The sequence below is a fragment of the Lolium rigidum genome, chromosome 4 (assembly GCF_022539505.1).
Source record: "Lolium rigidum isolate FL_2022 chromosome 4, APGP_CSIRO_Lrig_0.1, whole genome shotgun sequence".
Lineage (NCBI taxonomy): Eukaryota > Viridiplantae > Streptophyta > Magnoliopsida > Poales > Poaceae > Lolium > Lolium rigidum.
This window is the reverse complement of record NC_061511.1, coordinates 219,852,674-219,858,506: the sequence shown is the minus strand read 5'-3', so window position 1 is coordinate 219,858,506 and position 5,833 is coordinate 219,852,674. Positions and strand designations below refer to the sequence as shown.

The 5,833-nt window shown below is 47.3% G+C and overlaps 1 long non-coding RNA gene across 1 annotated transcript; it reads right to left on the bottom strand.

Moving 5' to 3' along the window:
* Nucleotides 1–3,676: 3,676 nt before the first annotated feature.
* Nucleotides 3,677–5,452, bottom strand: LOC124649526. The gene is made up of 2 exons (XR_006986674.1): nt 5,057–5,452; nt 3,677–4,203 (listed from the first exon to the last, which is right to left on the bottom strand). It is a non-coding gene; the product is annotated as an uncharacterized LOC124649526 (long non-coding RNA).
* Nucleotides 5,453–5,833: the final 381 nt, after the last annotated feature.

Below are 5,833 nucleotides of genomic sequence, written 5' to 3'. Positions count from 1 at the left end.
GAGTAGTAACATACACATGTTACTACTCTATGTTACTACCTTCATAGTGGTTAGTAACATCAAAGTAGTATTATATATGTCTTCATTAATTAGCTTGTAGACTCATTGTATCTTGGGAAGTGTGATGTTACAGTAACTAGCTATGTTACTCCATCCTCCTCTCTCCTCATTAACTCACTGCCACATAAGCAAATTTGCTGAGTTGGACACTTAGTTACTAGTGAAGTTACTCCCACTATGAGTAGTCTAAGGGTCTGCCGGACTGGTTCACATGTTTTAGATGATGTAGGTAGGTGTGCGATCAGCGCATAAGGCTTTGATCATGTCCCTCTCTCTTTCATCGCGTATAGGTGTTTTAACTCTACCACCAAGTAGGTGGCTTTAGGGCATCTCCAACCGGGTGACCCAAATCGCGCCCGCGCGTCCAGATGGGTTGAGCCGGACAAAAACGCGGCCCAGCGCGCGGACCTATCCCTAAAACGGATGGCCGCAGCGTTCGGGACGACCCAAACCCGGCCCAAATCTGGGACGAGTTTACGTGGCCGAGGACGCCGAATGCTGGTCGCTCGCGTCCTCCCCTTGTCCGCCCCTGGCCCGCCTGTCTGTCTCCCAAAACACAAACCCCTCTCACACATCTCCCGCCGCTCCGCCGCCAGCCAAGGACCGGCGATTTGGGAGCGGTGTCGACGCCGGCCACCGTCGTCGAGACGCTGGCAAGCGGGGCGGAAGCATAGGTCGCGGCCCCGCGCTGCTTTCGCCGCGTCGTAGCAGAGTCGGAGGACGCCGTCGCCGTCGCTGTTGTCCTCCCACCGTCGCGAGACGTCCCGCCGTTCGCAGCTGCGCCGTTGCCGCCGGAGGTGAGCTCTCGTGCACCGTGTTTGCAGACCGCAAGTCGGCCGAGACGGCCATGGCCTGCAGGTCCCTACGGACACATTGGATGGCCTCCGCCTGCGAGGTGTTCGATGAAATGGGCATACTAAAATTTGTCCGTTTTCATCTGTAGATCATGGTGGACAGCGACGACGACTACTTCTTCAAGAACTTCATCGACACGTCGTCAGACGAGGACTCCGACGACGAATTTTTCACGGATGCTGCGCTGATCATCCACGAGCACATTGTCTCGCAGATCCCCGTGCACCGGGGGTCCTTGCCGGGGCGCGCGGCCGCCTTGGACCGCAAAAGAGAACGCGGCCACGACCAGCTCTTCACCGACTACTTCCAACCCAAGGCATTGTTCACGCCGGCCATGTTTCGCCGTCGTTTTCGGATGTCCAGACCGTTGTTCCGCCGGATAATGGATGGCGTCAAGCTCTACGACGACTACTTCAACTCGAAAGTGGATGCAATTGGCAAGGTAGGCCTCTCTTCGTACTAGAAATGCACGGCAGCGATTAGGATGCTCGCATATGGCGTTGCTGGTGATTTCGTAGATGAGTACACGCGCATGAGTGAGTCTACCGGCTTGGAAGCGATGTACAGGTTCTGCAGAGCAGTGATCGGTTCGTTCGGAGAACAATACCTCCGGCAACCTAATGCAGAGGACACAGCTCGTCTGTTGTCAATCAACGCTTCCAGGGGTTTCCTGGGATGCTTGGCAGCATAGACTACATGCACTGGGAGTGGAAGAACTACCCCTTTGGTTGGCAGGGGGCATACAGCGGGTCATTCTGAGGGGTGCACAGTCATTCTTGAAGCTGTTGCTTCACAGGATACATGGATTTGGCACTCATTCTTCGGAATGGCTGGCTCGCACAATGACATCAATGTGCTGCAGCGCTCTCCGGTGTTTGATAGGCTAGCGTACGGTCAGTCCCCTGATGTGGATTTTGAGATCAATGGCCACCACTACACCAAGGGGTACTACCTTGCTGACGGTATCTATCCACCTTGGGGTACACTCGTGAAGACAATCCGAAAACCCAACTCAGAGCAGGAGGCAAGGTTTGCCAAAGAGCAAGAGGCAGCCCGGAAAGATGTCGAGCGGGTGTTTGGCATCCTCCAAGCTCGTTGGGCTTCGTCACTGCCAGAGCCTGGGATGTGCAAACTCTGTGGGAGGTGATGACCGCTTGTGTAATCATGCATAACATGATTGTTGAGATAGAGCGGGATGATTCACTCTATGTTAATGACTGGGAGGGCCAGGGAGAGTTGGTTACTCCTCAAGGTGGCTCGGCATCATTCCAGGAAATTCTTCATGCACACCATGAAATTCGAGATCTAGCTGTACACAACCAGCTGCAGGCAGATTTGATCGAGCACATCTGGCAGCATGTAGGTAACAATGCTGCAAACAACAATGATGAAGGAAATCCGGAAGCCTAGAGCATTTGTATCGTTTTTTCATTTTATTTGAATAATACTTTATCCTTGATTACGTGGACAATGTAATGTGTAATAAATTTTGAGCATTTGAACTATTTTATATATTTTCTAATTTATTTTGTGTTTTTATAGTAAATTTACAAGAAAAACGTACTGTACGGCGCCGCGATCCAAAACTGCCGCGTTGGACGCAGGGCGCGACCCAAACGGACGCGCGGACGCGGTGCTCCGTCCGCGCGTCCGCTCGGCCACCCAAACAGCCCAAAACGGACGACTCAGCGCGTCCGTTTGGGTCGCTCGGTTGGAGATGCCCTTACAACAGCAGCACAGTCCATCTCCACAGGAACCGGGCTAGCTACAGCATGGAAAATGGCATTGACGCCATGAAGTCCACCAAGAGCTTCAAAAAAAATGATATCACCAGTGTCGCTTTGCAGCAGGATTCCCTAAGATCCTTTCATCTCTTCTTCTACAAGCATGCATGTATATTTAATTTAAGCCATCAACATCAGGTTTCTTCAAATGCATCTTCACTTCCTTTTTACTTTGCTAAACATTTTATTTGTCCCTGTGTGGAATTGCTTCTCCCTTGGCATTGATGGCTTGCTCACGCATACACAAGACCTGGTACATATAAACTGCACAACACCCAGATTTATTAGCATAACTAACAATACATTAGTTCGTCTACATACATCCATATTTAGTCAAAGGTGCGAAACTTATTTTAGAAGGGAGGTAGTAGCTATTTACTTAACCACCATGTATTCTACTGACTCTGAATGAATCAGCGGGAATACTCCATCGCAAAGCAACTAATGAGTAAAGTGTAAGCATCAATTAGAAAGTAAATTTGTTTCTGATGCTCATGCTTATCACGCAGTTAGTACGGAGTAGAAAAAATAAAGATGGCGAAGTACAGAAGTAGGAATCAACAGGAGGGGAAGTACAGAAAAGAAAAGAATGGATTAAATAGGCGGAACACTCTAGTTAATTACCTAGGATCTAATTACTTGATTTTACAAATAAACTAAATGTGTTGAAGACACCAGACACCTGTTAACTCCACCACAACAACCAGATTTTTTCTCGTATAACTAAAGACTGAACTGTTCATCATTAGGATTTAGGAATTTATAGTCTAACAGAACTAACTCCTCACCTGATTAACTGCTTCTTTGCCTCACATGTCTTTCTGAGCTCTAAGCTACCTCTGTCAACCTGCCGAAATTGGCAGGCGTGTCCTCAGCTCTAGCTCTATTTTTGACACATTCCAAAAGAAAATAGGATCAAAACATTTCTTTCAACTTCTCCCAGCAGAGGAACCTGCCTACCAAGCTACTACATAATGTCACAAACAATTATAACTCTAGAGAATCAAGGTTACACATACAACTTTAGATTTTACTTGGAATGTATTACACCAAGTATTTGCAACAAACCTCGCTCATGTCCACTGCCAGATTTTTCAGCGAGTCCAGGTCTTCAGAAAAAGATATCCAGTTATCCTCTAGATGGCCAGAAAAGAGTTCTCATGATGTTATCCTCTAGATGGCTAGAAATGAGTTCTCATGATTATGAGTTGCAAATACATTGGATCGTCATTCAGTTCACAATCGATGCACCCAAGGTTCAGCGTCAAGATTACATGGAAAAAATTGTCCAGTGTAATAATCACATAGAAATCGTTCTTGCTGATCAGTAAGGGGGCGTTGAGCATGTCAGCACCACCAGTGTGTCTCATATGCTCACATCGATGGAAAGCAAGGACCGGGCAACAGAAACGACATACTCCATGGGACTGCTCCATGCCATGCATCGCCAACACCGAAAATTTTATCACCTCGCCATGCATGGCGCGCCTCCTTCTTGCTAGCACTGTGATAGATTAGGAGGAGAAACAAAATGAGGACATAGAGGAGCAAAATAAACAGTGGTCTGTTGTTCCCTTGAGACGGCATGAGCGTGAGGAAGATCCCAGATTTGAACATACCTCATAGTCTCACCTTGAGGCAACATGAAGTGGCAATCGAGCAAGGTAATGGAAGATTCGTTCCATTTTTAAATTATTTTTTATTGGATACACAAATGAACAATGACTGTCCTATCTAAGACTGAAGCTGGACAAATTCCAACATCAATAAACAACAACTTCAGGCGAAAAAAAATGCACGACCAAACCAATAAACTTAAGCAGACTTGCTCGTCAATAACTTGTTAAGAGCTACTGGGTCTTCAATTCCACACCCTTGAACAAATGTTAAAGTTCTCGATCCAATCCGAAAGTACTAACAGTTGCAGAAACTCTGGATGCAATTATTATTGCCGAGCATGGTAAACTACGGTTGCCTTCATATAAGGGAATCCAATTATTAGGAAGTTATAAAACAATATTGTTAATCCTGGCATGATGATCAGAGATATTTATTTTAACAGAGATGATCAGAGATTATGTTACACCTATGTCAATAGGCTAGTACTATATACACACAACCCTGATTGATGAACATTTGATGTTACATCTGTATTTGGAGTCTAATTTTCTAATAAATGCTAATTATATACAAAGAGAAGACACACAATTACTAACATGAGGAACCGGAGATGGACACGAACATGACTGCTCTGGAGCACAAATTCTCACCGAAATTGTTCAAATTTAAGCAACCAACACATGTACTGAACATCCAATAAAAAGGAATCAGACGGACATAAAAGTTGAGGATATCACCTCCTTGGATGCACATTGTTGCCTTGGGTGTGAGGACCATCTCAGGCTGTTGCTCCAGCAAGGTGTTGAACTGAAGCAGTTGCCGCCATGATTTCTTCGCCCCAGGTTGCTGGCCGTCTTGCCTCCGCTGAGGCGGAGTGCCATCCAACTCTCCTTCTTAATAGCGGCACCAGTACATCAATCAGTACAGTACCAAAATTGGAAGCAATAGCAAAATTGGAGAACAAATCCTTGGCAAGGAGTAGCAGAATTGAAGGCAGTATAGCAGAATCAAGGTTCCTGGACTATACATCAATCGCTCGTAGCATATATCTCTCTCAAATAGAAAAAAGGCGACGCAAAAAGAGCGCCTCTCGACCTGCAGCTCCCTCCCCTTGTTACTATCCATGGCGCTGAGGTCTGAAACGCTACTCTTCGCCGTCGCACGCGCCGTGTCCTGCCGCCTCGCGCTCCTCCTGCTCCGCCACATCTCCTCACCCCCCCCCCCCCCCCTTCTCCCTCCGGCGAAGCTCCCAAGCCCTGCATCTCGCGTCGAGCAGCAGGGTTAACGTTGGCCATCGCCGCGTCGAGCACCAGGGTTAACGTGTGTACATGTGCCATGTTCGAGCCGTCTACCAGCTCGGCCGTCCTCTAGCACCAAACTGCTCGGTCGTTGTGACTTGTGACCCTCATCAGCTTACGACCAGTGTCATCCATCCATATAATTTTGCGCCTAATAAATGTACTAGTACAGTGTACAATGTCCCGTAAAATTTCCGTACTATAAAGTGTGTACAT